This window comes from Giraffa tippelskirchi, chromosome 3 (assembly GCF_054371585.1).
Source record: "Giraffa tippelskirchi isolate mGirTip1 chromosome 3, T2T-mGirTip1v1.2.pri, whole genome shotgun sequence".
NCBI classification, from domain to species: Eukaryota; Metazoa; Chordata; class Mammalia; order Artiodactyla; family Giraffidae; genus Giraffa; species Giraffa tippelskirchi.
The window spans coordinates 164331034-164347278 of NC_137277.1; the positions used below are offsets into that span (position 1 = coordinate 164331034).

At 40.0% G+C, this 16245-nt stretch overlaps 1 long non-coding RNA gene across 3 annotated transcripts; it reads left to right on the forward strand.

Annotated features, from left to right (window-relative positions):
* The first annotated feature begins 1444 nt into the window (after positions 1–1444).
* Positions 1445–15959, forward strand: LOC145543226 (uncharacterized). 3 transcript variants are annotated; one of them, XR_014080558.1, is made up of 9 exons: positions 1445–1674; positions 2928–4056; positions 5199–5373; positions 5530–5647; positions 7364–7529; positions 9271–9373; positions 11619–11680; positions 14539–14612; positions 15837–15959. It is a non-coding gene; the product is annotated as an uncharacterized LOC145543226 (long non-coding RNA). The 3 variants fall into 3 exon arrangements; XR_014080557.1 differs by lacking the exon at positions 1445–1674 and adding an exon at positions 2679–2803; XR_014080559.1 differs by lacking the exons at positions 1445–1674; positions 14539–14612 and adding an exon at positions 2678–2803.
* Positions 15960–16245: the final 286 nt, after the last annotated feature.

Sequence of the window (16245 nt, forward strand, 5' to 3'; positions counted from 1 at the left end):
ACTCTAGGTGGGAGGGGGGTCCAGGAAGGGGAACACATGTAAACCCATGGCTGATTCATGTCAATGTATGGCAAAAACTACTACAATATTGTAAAGTAATTAGCCCCCAACTAAAATAAATAAATTTATTTAAAAAATAAAACTATATTTATAATAAATATCATGTCTATTGAGTAAAAAAAATAAAATAGATTCTAAAGCAAACAATAAAGCAGTAACACTACCAAAGCCATATTCATAGAGGAGCAGTAACTATGTAACAGCATGTTCTATTACAGTGGTTCTATGATACCAGTATAGTAGCATTTTGCTGTTACAAAACTGTGATAAACATAGAACAGCAAACAGGTGATTTAATCAAGACAACTTGTTCAGAAGGACTGAAGTCCTTAACATTAGTTAAGTCAGAGAAGTGCAATTAAACCTGTACTGATGCAGGCTGAGGAGCCAATAGGGAAAAGCTACCACCTGTGGGATTACGACTGTGCCTCTGAATAAGAAGCGCACCAAGGCAGAATCACAGGGCAGGCCTGGCTGAACCTCCCTTGGCCAGTCCCGCAGTCCCTGCTGCAGGCAGGTGGCCAAGCTCTCCTCTCCCTTCCCTGTGAGGCCCACAACACACTCAGGACCATGGCCTGAGCCAAGAGCTTGTAGTTCAGAGAAAGGAGGTCTTCCTCCTCACATGTCATTCAAGACACGTTCCTGGGGAACCTGGTGCTGAAACATATGTAGACAGCCTGCTTCTGGGTCAGGGTTTCTGTGTAGCGGAACAGCTCACTGTGATCTATTGAAAGTCAGCCCTTAACTTAAGGGTTTGGTGGGTGGGTGGGGGGTTGTTGGGGGGAGACAGGGGGAGTCTTAAAAAACTATAAGGAGACACCACTTACACAGAACGGCTCAAATGAAAAAAGACTAAAAATACCAAGTGTCTGTGAACATGGAGCAGCTGGAACACATACATCGTTGGTGGGGATGCAAAATGGTACATTGAAAAATAGCTCAGTAGGTTCTTACTAAGTGAAGCACACCCAACATATGACCCTGCAGGGCAAATGGTCACAGCTGTCTTATTCATAATAGCAAAACCTTGGAAACAATCCAAATATCCAGCAACTAGTGAGTGAATAAACAAATTGTGAATGAATAAACAAACTCAGTATGACTTGGGTATAAAAAATGAATAAATTGACACATGCAACAACATGGATGAATCTCAAGATTATTATGGTGAGTGGAAGAAGCTGGAAACAAAAGACTACATACTTTATGGTTCCATTTATGTAACATTCTAGAAAAGGCTCACTCATGATAGCAAGCTTATCTGTGGTTGCCAAGGACTAGATGGCAGGAGTGACTGTTGAGGGGCATGTTGGAAATAATTCTATGCCTTGATTGTGATGCTGGTTTATAACCATTATGTTTGGTGAAATGCATCAACTTACACACTTAAAATGGATGCATTATAAGTAAATAAAGCTGCCTTTAAAAAGGCCAAGGAGATTCCATTTCATGATGCATATTCAAAATAGAAGCACAATGAGAGAACACTAAAAGAGTTAAAATTTAAAATTCAGCCAAGACCGAAGGTTGGAGAAGATGTAAAGCAATTGGGGCTTTCACATGTGACTGGTGTGAGGGTCCAGGTGCAATCACTGTGAAAACTGGAAGTTTCTTGTAAGTTCACATATATCTCTACCTGTGATATGACTCGGCAATTAACTACCTACCTACTTACGACTCAGCAATTCCACTTCTAGGTGTTCTCTCTCCACCTTAATCAAATCATATGTCCATCAAAAATGCTTACTGTGGCTTTTTAATAATAACAAAAAATTGAAAACAATTCAAATGTCTCTCAACAGGCGATTAGATAAACTGGTTTGGAGTACGGCTCAGTAATAAACCATTGATTAGATAAACTGGTTTGGAGTACGGCTCAGTAATAAACCATTGATTACCGCAACATGATGAATCTCAAAAACATCATGGGTGAGAGAAGTCAGACACAAAAGAATACATACTGTATAATTCTATTTATGTGGAGTTCAAGAGCAGAGGACACTAACCTATATGGATTAAAATCGAACAATGTTTCCCTCTGGGAGTTGATGGTATAGTAAGAAAAGGAGTACAGGGGAAATTTCTGGAGTGATGGCAGTGCTCTATTCTTGACTCAGATGTTGTAGGTAATGCACTAGTTAAAACCCATCAGACAGTATACTTATCTGTGCCTTAATTTGAAGATAGCAATTGTTTTAGAAATAAAAGTGAAATTGATGTAACATAAAATTAACTGTTTTAAAGTAAACAATTCAGTGGCATTTAGTACATTCAAAATGCCGTGCAACAATGACGTTTAGTTTCAGAACATTTTCATCAACCTAAAACGAAACCAAGGCTCTTGGACTCCTAACCCCTGCTTTCTGTTTTCTGTTTCTGTGGCTTTACTTATTGTGGATATTTCATATTAATATAAACGGAATCATACAATATGTAATCTTCTGCCGCTGACTTCTTTCACTTAGCATGTTTTCAAGGTTCCTCTACTTTGTAACATCTATTGGCATTTCACTCCTTTTTGCGACTGAATAATGTTACATCATATATATTTACCATGGCTACAGACTGGTTGCCAGAGGAACCAACCTTGAGACGTGGAACTTTCAGTTCCACTCCCTGAATTCCAGGGAGAAGATGAGGCACTAAAGGTTGAATTAGTCACCAATGGCCAGTGATTTACTTAACCACGCCTGTGTAATAAAGCCTCCATAAAACCCAAAGGAAGATTTTGGAGAGCTTCCAGGTTAGGGAAACAATGCTTCCACGTGCCACTGTGCCAGGCCCAAACTATATGGGGACAAAAGTTCCTTTGTTCCAGACCTTGTTCCAACCAGTCCTTTCATCTGTTGATTTGTATCCTTTCACAGGGCAATGCCAAAGAATGCTCAAACTACCGCACAATTGCACTCATCTCACATGCTAGTAAAGTAATGCTCAAAATTCTCCAAGCCAGGCTTCAGCAATACGTGAACTGTGAACTTCCAGATGTTCAAGCTGGTTTTAGAAAAGGCAGAGGAACCAGAGATCAAATTGCCAATATCCGCTGGATCATCGAAAAAGCAAGAGAGTTCCAGAAAAACATCTATTTCTGCTTTATTGACTATGCCAAAGCCTTTGACTGTGTGGATCACAATAAACTGTGGAAAATTCTGAAAGAGATGGGAATACCAGACCATCTGACCTGTCTCTTGAGAAACCTGTATGCAGGTCAGGAAGCAACAGTCAGAACTGGACATGGAACAACAGACTGGTTCCAAATAGGAAAAGGAGTACGTCAAGGCTGTATATTGTCACCCTGCTTATTTAACTTATATGCAGAGTACATCATGAGAAACGCTGGGCTGGAAGAAACACAAGCTGGAATCAAGATTGCCGGGAGAAATATCAATAACCTCAGATATGCGGATGACACCACCCTTATGGCAGAAAGCGAAGAAGAACTAAAGAGCCTCTTGATGAAGGTGAAGGAAGAGAGTGAAAAAGTTGGCTTAAAGCTCAACGTTCAGAAAACTAAGATCATGGCATCTGGTCCCATCACTCCATGGGAAATAGATGGGGAAACAGTGGAAACAGTGTCAGACTTTACTTTTTTGGGCTCCAGAATCACTGCTGATGGTGACTGCAGCCATGAAATTAAAAGACGCTTACTACTTGGAAGGAAGGTTATGGCCAACCTAGATAGCATGTTTAAAAGCAGAGACATTACTTTGCCAACAAAAGTCCGTCTAGTCAAGACTATGGTTTTTCCAGTGGTCATGTATGGATGTGAGAGTTGGACGGTGAAGAAAGCTGAGCGCCGCAGAATTGATGCTTTTGAACTGTGGTGTTGGAGAAGACTCTTGAGAGTTTCTTGGACTGCAAGGAGATCCAATCAATCCATCCTAAAAGAGATCAATCCTGGGTGTTCATTGGAAGGTCTGATGTTGAAGCTGAAGCTCCAATACTTTGGCCACCTCATGCGAAGGGTTGACTCATTGGAAAAGACCCTAATGCTGGGTAGGATTGGGGGCGGGAGGAGAAGGGGACGACAGAGGATGAGATGGTTGGATGGCATCACCGACTCGATGAACATGGGTTTGGGTAGACTCCGGGAGTTGGTGATGGACAGAGAGGCCTGGCGTGCTGCAATTCATGGGGTCGCAGAGAGTCGGACACGACTGAGCGACTGAACTGAACTGACATTCTTTGTAATAAACCAGTAATCTAATGAGTAAATGAGTTTCCTGAGTCCATGAAGTGCTCTAGCAAATTAATCAAACCCAAGAAGGGAGTTGTGGGAACCTCTGACTTATAGCCCGTTGATCAGAAGTACAGATAACAGCCTTGACTTGTGACTGATGTCTGAAGTCCAAGGAGAACCTCCAATCTGTAGCTGGTTAGTTAGAAGCACAGGTAACAATCTGGACTTGTGATTGGCATCTGAAGTGAGGGTTAGTCTTGTGGGACTGAGCCTCTAACCCATGGAATCTGATCCTCTCTCCAGAGTAGCTAGTGTCAGAATTGAGTAGTTATGGGGCACCCAGCTGGTATGGGAGCATTGCTTGGTGGTGTGGAAACAACTTCTACTCCATTGAAATTGGGAACAGAACCTCTTAACTATTGAAACATTGGTTGGCCAAGAAGTTCACTGGGGTTTTTCCACACAGGAAAACTCAAATAAACTTTTTGGCCAAGTCAGTACATTGTAATGCTACATATATATATCTCAAGATTGATGAAAGCAACATTTGGCTTTGTGGAGGCTTTTCTCCTTAGATTTCAATATCCCGTTCTGTGCATCCCCAGAGTTTGGTAAAGGTCTCTATGAGGAAAGTGGTTGAGTGCTTGAGGGTGCCTCTCCTTCTTAGCAAAACCTGAACTTCAACCTCCTGCCCATTCCAGGAATTTACAAATGCTCCCAGTATGAAAACATCAGTAAGTAATCAGCTATAAGTTCATCCTCACTGGTGTCTTCATCCCTGTAGACCCTGCTACTTAGCATGTGGTTTAGGGCCAGATGTCTTGTCATTACCTGGATGTGCTCAGTTGCTCAATTGTGTCCGACTCTGCGGCCTCATGGACTGTAGCTCTCCAGGCTCCTCTGCCCATGGAATTTTCCAGGCAAGAATACTGAAGTTGGGTGTCATTTCCTCCGCCAGGAATCTTCCTGACCCAGGGATCGAACCTCAGTCTTTTGCATCTCCGGCACTGGCAGGCGGATTCTTTACCACTAGCACCACCCAGGAAGTCCCATACATTATGATAATGACCATTTGTTAACTGAGGGGCTTTGCTGATATTATCTTTCATTCTCACAACAGCCATGTAAATTTGGTATGTATTATTCGTTTTTATTTAATTGTTGGGAACTGAGGCTTGTTCAAGTTTTATGTAACTTGCCCCAAATCTTATAGCTAATAAGCAACAAGGCCAGGATCAGAACCTATGTCTGTATGTTCATACAACTTGTGTTTCTTTTTTTTCTTTTAGTTCTTACCAGCTTTATTTTAAATATCCCCAAACAAGAATCAACCCAAATGTACCACAGGAAAATAGAGCATCAGTTTTGATATTTCTTACAATGGAATACTACTCAGCAATAAAGAAGGTATGAATTACTGATATATACAACAACATGGATAAATCTCCAAAATATTATATTATATAAAAGAAACCATACACAAGGGTACATGCTATCCAATTCCTTTTATATTGTTTTTTAAAATAATTTTAAAAATTTATTTATTTATTTATTTTGGCTGTGCTGGGTCTTCATTGCTGTGCGCAGGCTTCCTTTAGATGTGGTGAAAGGGGCTACCCTTCCATGCGGAGCACGGGCTTCAGTAGCTGCAGCACATGGGCTCAGTAGTTGTGGTGTACGAGCTTTGTTGCTCCACAGCACGTGGAATCTTCCCAGACCAGGGATTGAACCCATGTCCCCTGCACTGGCAGGTGGGTTTCTATCCACTGTGCCACCAGGGAAGTCTTATATTAGTTTTCTTAGTGATATAAATCAGAACAGTGATCGCTTTGGTGTAAGGAGATTGCTGGAAAAAGGAATAAAAGTGCTTTATGGGTGATAGAAATATTCATTGATTTTGGTGGCTGATTACATGGGTGTACATATTTTTCAAACCCAGTCAATTGTACACTTGAGATCTGAGCATTTTACTGTACATAAACATACATCAAAAAAGCATTTTAAAAAGTAAAATAATAAAGCATGTATTCGAACATGCAAAGGATCAAGGAGAACAAAAGGACTCTTAAAGCAGAAGATGTCCACTGGCCACTGGGGATGACTGCTTTACAACCTATGTTCTTTGCTGTTGTGAGCAAGTATTTTTCTAACTGTGAAGAAATTCATCTAAATAATTAAGAAAACATACAGAAAAGTATAAAGAATAGAATAGAATTCTCATATAATTTAAATTATAAAGTTGAATCATTATTATATTTGGTGTGTATTTCCAGTGAGGTGTGTGTGTAAGAGGCAGAGAATCAACACTTGAAAGGGTTTTGTAACTTGCTTTTGTTTCTTAACAAAACATTGTAAGCATTTTAGTAAAACTCATACTCTTTTCACTGAATCATGCTATTTCTTTTTCAATAAATTCTTTTGTTTCAGGATAGGGAGCCCCATTTAAGTGTCCAAGTCCAACACCACCTCCAGATGCCCCCATGTAGTCCAGGGGCCCTCCACATTAAGGAAGCAGTGGTTGGAGGGTTTCATCTCATTCCCCTTAGGGAAAGATTGACACAGGCAGAGAAAAAATAGTCAGTTATTTGCTTTGCAAAAGTTGAAGTTCAGACAAGTGTTGGAATATTTTAAACAAAATATTTGATTACTGGGGGCCAGGATTTTCTGCTCTGAGAGCAAAAGATTTACCTTAGCTGGTAGAGAGAAGGCAGCGAGGCTGAGGGCTACTGGAAAAGAAGCCAGTACAGAGCATTCATCATCACTGGGACCCTGGTCTCTGAATTCTGGCTCTAACTTTACTAGCTGTATGACTTGAGAAAATTGTTTTTAATCTCTGCCCCACTGTTTTGTGAAATATTAGGATAGTAACATTATTAACTCTTACAGTTGATGAGGGAATCAAATGAACTCATATTAGAAATGGTCAAAACAGTGCCAGGCACATAGCAAGTCCTCAAGTGTTAAATTTTCCTCCTCCTCCTCCTCCTCCCTCCCTCCTCCTCCTCCTCCCTCCCTCCTCCTCCTCCTCCCTCCCTCCTCCTCCTCCTCCCTCCCTCCTCCTCCTCCTTCCCTCCTCCTCCTCCTTCTCTCCCTCCTCCTCCTCCTCCCCCCTCCTCCTCCTAGGCTGATGTGTGTCCCTGATATAGCGACCGTGTCCTGCACGTTTCCTCTGCCAATGACTGAGAACCTGAGAACAAAACACACCTGTACCTCCTTCCTGGAAGGGAAGTCCCAGAGATTCCCTCATGCCAAGGATGAGGACATCTTACCTACATGTTTGGGCATACAGGTAGATAGGCCTGAGATTACCTCCCAGTTTTTCAGAAAGAGTCAGATGCTCCCTGCTGCTGCTGCTGCTGCTAAGTCGCTTCAGTCGTGTCCGACTCTGTGCGACCCCATAGACGGCAGCCCACCAAGCTCCGCCATCCCTAGGATTCTCCAGGCAAGAATACTGGAGTGGGTTGCCATTTCCTTCTCCAGTGCATGAAAGGGAAAAGTGAAAGTGAAGTCGCTCAGTCGTGTCCGACTCTTAGCGACCCCATGGACTGTAGCCTACCAGGCTCCTCTGTCCATGGGATTTTCCAGGCAAGAGTACTGGAGTGGGGTGCCATTGCCTTCTCCCCAGATGCTCCCAGGAACCCATAAAAGATGTGGAAGTAGAAAAGTAGGAGAGAGAAAGTGAGAGAGGAGGGAGAGGAGAGAGAGAGATGGACGTGAGAGCTTTTGGGTCAGGAATAGGGGTAGAGAGTGAAGCCAGGTAGAAATGAAGATGTTTCAGTTACTGGCAGCATAGGCCATAGTAGCTGAGGACAAGCTTGGGCACCTCATATGTAATCCCTCAAAATTCGAACCAACCACAAGGAAGGGAAAGGGCAGGTACAATACTACCATTCTGACACTAACTATCTGGAGTCAATGCAGACTCTACAGGTTAAAGGCATCGTTCCCAACTAGACTGCCCTCACTTCAGATGCCAGCCACAAGTTTGGGACTTCCCTGGTGGCTCAGTAATAAATAATCTGCCTGCTAATGCAGGAGACATGGGTTCAATCCCTGGGTCAGCAAGATCCCTTGGAGAAGGAAATGGCAACCTACTCCAGTATTCTTGCCTGGAGAATCCCATGGACAGAGAAGCCTGACAGGATACAGTCCATAGGGTTGCAAAGAGCCAGACAAGACTCAGTGACTAAACAGCAACAACAAGAAGGTTACCTGTAGTTTTCACCAACTGACTACAAATTCAGTTTCCCACAACCCCTCCAGGTTTGACAATTCACTAGAATGACTCATAGAACTTAAGAAGGCTCTATACTTACAGTTTTATTATAAACCATATGAATCAGGACTAGCCAAAAGAAGAGACCTATAGGATTGGCTCTATAAAGGTTTGGGGTTGTTTTTTTTGCCACACCACACGGCTTGTGGGATTTTAGCTCCCTGACTAGGGGTTGAACCCAGGCCCTCCAGCAGAGAGAGCACAGAGCCCTAACCACTGAACTGCCAAGGAATTCCCTAGGATGAACTCTAGAAGGGTCTTGAATGTGGAACTTCCATGTCCTCTCCCGTGGAATCAGGATGTGTCACCCTTCTAGCACCAACCAGGAGGCTCAACTGAGCTTTGGTGTCCAGAGTTTTTATTGGGATTTCATTACATAGGCAGAGATTGGCCTATGAATCATTGGCCATGAACCCAGTCTCCAGCCTCCCCCCACCTTCCCAGAAGTTGAGCTGGTATCCCGTCTTGAAGCTTCAACCCTTTAATTATGTGACCAGTTTTTTCAGCATGGCCAGTTTCCATCCTGAAACTATCTAGGGATCCACCATGAATAACAAAGACACTCCTATCACTGACAAAATTCCAACAATTAGAAGCTCTATCTCAGGAACCTGGGACACAGACCTAACAGATTGTTTATTATATAGTGGTAGGTATTCCTACATTTACTGAAGATAACTTTATGGTACAAAATGGAATTTCAAATAAAACTGTGCAAACTCAGAAGGCCAGCGCATACTCTTGATGTCTTTAGACTTCTGCATGGATGCCCTGGATGGGATAACAGTGAGCTACCCCCCTGAAGTCACTAGGGCTGAGGAGTACTGTTTCAAGAATCTGTCATCACGCAGGACCAGGTAAGTGGTTCTACCTTCTTACTGACATCACCCAGCCTCTGGTGACCAGGGTGATAGTAGGCTCCTCTTGACTTCCCATTTCTGCAGTAGAAACATTCATATTACCTAGTCCTTCCCCCTTCACCTCAAATCTAGTTGAAAGAGCATTAAACTCAGTACCCAAAGCCTTGGGTTTGATGTTTGGTCTGCCACTTATTGTTCTTTACCTCACTGAACTTTATTTACCTTATCAGGAGGAGAAGAATAATAACCTCTAACTATTCAAGGAGACTGCTATATTCAAATAAGTTGCTATAAGCAGGAGGTCTTTTTATAAAGAGGTGATGTATTAATTTATTAGGGCTGCCACAGACTCAAGAAAGGCAGACCAAGTGCCACAGACTGAGTGACTTAGCAGAAACTTATTTTCTCACAGTTTTAGAGGCTAGAAGGCTGAGATCAAGGTTTCAGCGGGGCTGGTTTCTTCTAAGACTTGAAAAAGAGGATGCAAGAGGAACAATGAACAAACCAAAGAACACAGTTAGAGAACTGCTTGAGAAGCATCTGAAGCACAGGGTCTGGATGGTCTGGGCCACCAGCTGCCCACCTTTGTACAACTTGAAGGAGAAGTGAGATTTAACATGTTCGATTCTCTTATGTACGGATTTACCTCTGGAAGTGTCCTAACTTTTCGCTAAAGGAACAAGTGTTTTCGGGTCTTATGGACACTGAGGAGGCAGAGTGGCATGAGGTAGAAAGGCCTGTTCGTCCCATCTCCTCCTGGCCTCCAGTGAAGATGGAGGGTCACCCTTGAGTGGACTAGAACTCTGAGCTCTAGATAGTCATCACAGTAGCAGGGGATGTATGTGTGCGTGCTAAGTCACTTCAGTTGTGTCTGATTCTTTGCAACCCTATGGACTGTAGCCCACCAGACTCCTCTGCCCACTGGATTTGCCAGGCAAGAATATTGGAGTGGGTTGCCATGCCCTCCTCCAGAGGATCTTCCTGACCCAGGGATCACACCCCACGTCTCTTATGTCTCCTGCATTGGCAGGTGGGTTCTTTAATACTAGAGCCACCTGAGAAGCCCAGCAGGGGATGGTCCAGAGGCAATTCTTGAGAGCTACTTGGCACCAAAGGAATGTTCTGGAGTGGAATGGAAGATCAAATTTCCAACTAAGTCCTGTAATGTAAAGAAGGTTGCTCCTAGATAGGAGATGGGGTATCCATTAAACTCCTGAGCTATCATTTAATAAAATGTTGGAACAATTTATTATGTGATTATTAATTAATTAATTAATTATGGATATTATTTAATTAAGTGATGTGAGAATAATTAGGTAATAAGATCCTAGGTCACACCAAAACCAAAAATTAATTCCAGATGGATTGAATTGCTAACTGTGAAAAAAAAAGTAGCAGGTAAAAAATGAAATTGTCACATATAAGCTACAACATAGGAGGATTTTTTTCCCCTAATAATCTTGCAGTTGTCCCAAGCAGGATATGAAACCCATAAGTCATGAAAGGAAAAAAATGCTAGATTGGACCACACAGAAGTTAGCTAAGGTACCCTAAATAATAGCCAACATATAAAGAACAGACAACCAGGAGGAAATACTTGCAATGCATGTAACAGATCTCCCTAAGTAGAAGAAGAACACCAGCAAACTAATAAGAAAGGCAAAAAAATCCAATAGGAAAAAGATCAGAGGATATGACTAAGGACTTCATGGAAGAAATGGAAATAGTGAAAAGGCGTATTTTTTTAAAAAGCCCTGAGACTTTATAATATTTAAAGGAATTTGCATTAAAGTATCAACATGATTTTTTCACCAACAGGTAAAAAAAAAAGGTTTATATAAATATAGAACAGGGTCTGGAAGAATATGCAGTAAATTATGAACAAGACTTCATTTTAAAGGAATGTAATTGGGGAAACAGAGCAGAAGTCTTTCCATTTGTTACTTTATATAGTTTTTCAAGTGGTGGTTTATTGGTGATTTTTACTTTGGGGATGTTTTGCTGTATAATTTAATTCCTTGGAAAGCAATGTAAACATAAATTCTCTATGCTCAGGAGGCTTAGAAAACTTTTGTTAATTTTCATTTGCAAAATCACAAAAATGTATGAATTAATTAAAAGAATCAGACTAGTTTTTACCTACTCTCACATCTCAAACCATTATTTATGCATACTATTTGTCCTTGTACTTAATTCCTGGATATCTTCAAATATATGTTTTTCCCCAAACACTTCTTTCTAGATACCCCCCTCCCCTGAAAAGAAAGAAAGAGGAAAAAAGAAGTAAAGAAAGAAAAAAATAAGGTACTATATGTATGTAAGGATTTAATTGTTTTAATACGTTATTAAAAGATGCTTGCTCCTTGGAAGAAAAGCTATAACAAACCTAGATAGTGTATTAAAAACCAGAGATATTACTTTGTCGACAAAGGTCTGTCTAGTCAAACTCTTGGTTTTTCTAGTAGTATATGGATGTGAGAGTTTGGACCATAAAGAAGGCCGAGCACCAAAGAATTGATGCTTTTGAACTGTGGTGTTGAAGAAGACTCTTGAGAGTCCCTCGGACAGCAAGGAGATCAAACCAGTCAGTCCTAAAGGAAATCAATCCTGAATATTCATTGGAAGGACTGATGCTGAAGCTAAAGTTCCAATACTTTGGCCACCTGATGTGAAGAGTTGATTCATTAGAAAAGACCTTGATGCTGGGAAAGATTGAAGGCAGGAGGAGAAGGGGACAACAGAGGATGAGATGGTTGGATGGCATCACTGACTCAATGGACATGAGTTTGAGCAAGCTCCAAGAGACGGTGAAGGACAGGGAAGCCTGGCATGCTACAGTCCATGGGGTTGAAAACAGTTAGACATGACTGAGTGACTGAACAACAGTTACTTTTAGGTGAGGACCCAAGTGACCAAGTTAAGTGTCAGATGTCACACTGGGAAACAAATTTCCAGAAATGTCAAAAGAAAATGGTTTACTATGTGGCTTGCTATGTGGCTTCTCCTGTTAGTGGCTTTTGAATAAGCCACTTGAAAAAAAACGGCATATTACAATACATATTACACAATTCCAAGAGCCAAAAAGCATCCTGTGAAGTTATGTCCCTGTCACCTTTGTCCTAAAGGCCATTACTAATACAAATTTCATATGTGTTCTTCCAGAGATATTCCGTGCATATTCAAACATTATGTTGTAGCCTACCGTACTGTTACATCTTGCTTTTTTATTTTAAAACATATATCTTGGAAGTTGTTGTGTATCAGTACACCTAGAGCAGTATCACTGTTTCTTTTTTTAAAAAAGCTGTAATGATTCCAATGCATGGATTTACTAGAATTTATTTCATTTGTCCCTTACTGATATGTTCAGGTTGTTTCCATTATTTTCTTTATGTGTACAAACAACGCTGTAATAAGTATCCTTGTGGTTTTGCAAATGTGCAAGCATATCTGTAGGAAAAAATATCCCTACAAGTAGGACTTCTGGCTCAAAAGTAGGTGCACCTTAAATTTTGAAAACTCTGCAGCAATTGTACTCCCTTAAACCATGATGGAGGGTTTGTTTCCCTACACGCTCAACTACATAGTGGTATCAAACTTTTGATCTTTGTCAGTCTTATAGTTGAAAAATGGTTTCTGATGTAATTCTGATTTGTCTTTATTGCAAGTAAAGTGGAACATTTTGACACCTACTGAAAGGCAATATTCCTTCCTCTATGCATATTTCCTCTTCTATGAATTATCCATTAATTATGCTTTTTCTTTCATTTCATTTATTTACTTTTAAACTTTCATTCAAGTTATAAAAATAATGTTTGCTATTTAAAGAGTCTTTTGTTAGATAAGAAAAAATCTAGCTACATGGTATTTGTAAGAGATACTTCTAAATCAAAATAATCTAGAATGACTAAGAAATAGGAGAGACTAATAAAAGATATATCAAACAAATGCATAAAAATAAAGTAGGAGTAACAATATTAAATTCAAACAAACTAAATCTAAAGCAATTTAATATTTCAAATTTATAAAAGATCCTATCCATCAAGAATATACAATAGTCATGAGTTTTTATGAAACTAAAAATGGATTTTCAAAATATAAAACAAAAGCTGTTGGAAATACAAGAAAAATAGATATTCACAAATTCATAAAATTTGGGGAATACTTGAATGGGCTTTCTCAGAAATTAACATAAGTAAGGCTACAGAAGATTTAAATAACAAAATTAATAAGTTAATAAACAGAAAATATGTATTTTTCAAACATGCACGTGAAACATTCAAAAAAATAAAGTGCTAGACCATCAAAGACACTTTAATAATTCTAAAAAACAGATCATATACACTCTGACCACAAAGTAATAATATTATAAATTAATAATAAATGAATGGTCCTTTTCAAAACAAAAAGGAAAACTACAACCATTTACAAGTAAATAAAAAGAAATTTGCATGACTGTTAGATTAAAAAGAAAATCAAAGTGGAAATTACAAACTATTGGGAAATGAAGGAAAGTGAAAGAAATTGCATATTGATCTCGTTGGATATGGCCAAAATAGTATCGTGAAAATATGGGGACTTTGCTGGCTGTCCAGTGGCTAAGATTCTGCGTTCCCAATGCAGGGGGCTCGGGTTGATTCTTGGTTGAGGAACTAGATCCCATATGCTACAGCTAAGCACAGCCAAATAAATAAAATATATTTAAAAAAAAGAAAATATGCAGCATTAAGTCCATTTATTAGGAAACAAAATTTTATTAAGCAATGATTTTTTTAAAAAAAAGGTTGAAAATATAATGGAATTCCCTGGTAGCTCAAATGGTAGAGTCTGCCTGCAGTGTGGGAGACCTGGGTTCGATCCTTGGGTTGGGAAGATCCCTGGAGAAGGAAATGGCCACTCACTCCAGTATTCTTGCCTGGAAAATCCCATGGACAAAGGAGCCTGGCAGGCTATCATCCATGGGGTCGGTAACGAGTTGAACACGACTGAGTGACTTCACAACAACAAAAATAAAATATATCAAGAAAATGAACCCAGAAGGCAAAAAACGAATAAAGATAAAAGCATAAATTGGATTTCCACTTCTGTTAATACTGGACTCAACTCTCTTTCAAAGGATAACTTGAAAAGCTGAATCAAATATGACCAGCATTCTCTTACAGGCATCAGCATCAGAAAATGAACAAGGTAATAAAGGGTTATCGGATAAGAACCAGGAGAAGACAGAACTCCCGAGGTAAGTTACGTATTACGTACCACTGTCCTCTTAGTGCATGCTGCTCAGCAGCTCAGGCACGTCCAACTCTTTGCAACCCCATGGGCTATAGCCCACCAAGTTCCTCGGTCCGTGGGATTATCCAGGCAAAACTACTGGAGTGGGTTGCCACGCCCTCCTCCAGGGGATCTTCCTGACCCAGGGATGGAAACCACATCTCCTGCTTGAATTCAAGTCTCCTGCATCTCCTGCATTGGCAGGCAGATTCTTTACCACCGAGCAACTGGGGAAATCCCTTCCTCGAAGTAGTATTTCCCATTTTCAGAAAAAGAAGCTGAGAAGGTGAGTAGTTTAGATTCATGGGGCTATGTGAAATATAACTGAAGTCCATAGTCTCTTATACCCAAACTTTGAGTTGGAACCCAAAATGATTAAGGACTGGAAATACACTAGCCTTCTAAAGGACGGCAGTACAGCTTCAAAGAATCTCATTCCTTGAAACTGGAATTCTGGTGATTCTGGATTGTGGGTGCCTTTAGACAAGTGTAAATAAACAAAAGTAAATCTTCTTCGAGGAAAATGAAATCATCCTAAACTTCAAATTTATTCCACCAGAAACTTAATACATTTTCTGAATGAACACACTATCAAAAGAAACCAGGCCCAGGGAGAAACCTGACAATATGCACAAAACCACCAGAAATAATGGACAATAGAAATTGTTCCACATAGCTTCCATATATTGGAGTTATTGGTCATAATCCTTAGAACTTTTGTAACTATGCTTACAAAAGTAAAGGGGATAAGAAAAAATAAAATTAAGAATTTGACACAAAATTAGAAATATTTAAAAAAAATAGATTTAAGAAAACTGATCAAAATTGAAACCTGAAAAATGCAATAATAGAAATTTAAAATTCAATGGATAGATTTAACATAGACACAGCTGACGAGAGAATTAATGAGCTAGAAGAGACTAAATGATAGAGCAGTACAGAAGTGAGGGTAAGATACAGGGAGGATACATTTAGAAAGTCTAACACATAATTTGAAGTCCTAGAAGAAGAGGAGAAAAGTAAATGGGGTAGAAGGAAAGTTTGAAAGTCTGAAAACTTCCAGAACTAATGGAAGATATTCAGTCACAGAGTCAAGAAACTCTATGACCCCCTAAGGGGATAAATTAAAAAAACCCACAACTAGCTACATGAGCTATCAGTCTAATTGTTGCCCCCTTGAACTTAACAGGCCTTTACTGCCTCCGCCTGCCTATAAATAACCAGTTCTTCAAATGCTCTCAGAACAAACTTCATCGTCCTGCAGGTTCCACCTCTAACGGGTTGAATAAACTTTGATCCCTTGTTTATCTTATATGTGTTATGAGTCATGTTTTTAACTTTTTGAAACTTGTACTTCGAATATACATATATGAAACAGATTTCATGAAATAATACTTCTTCTTGCAATATTTTCTGTTCTATTTTATTCTTTTCCATCTTATTAAAAGATCATTTTGGTCACATTCACTAAAGGTAATCTCAACCTGCCGTTTGAGAAATCCTGCCTCAGCTGAGAAGGGAGTGAGTGGGTGATGGGGAGGGAGAGGGGGTAGAACTGCATTTTTTTTTAAAACCCTAATATTTAAATTAGTTTCTTT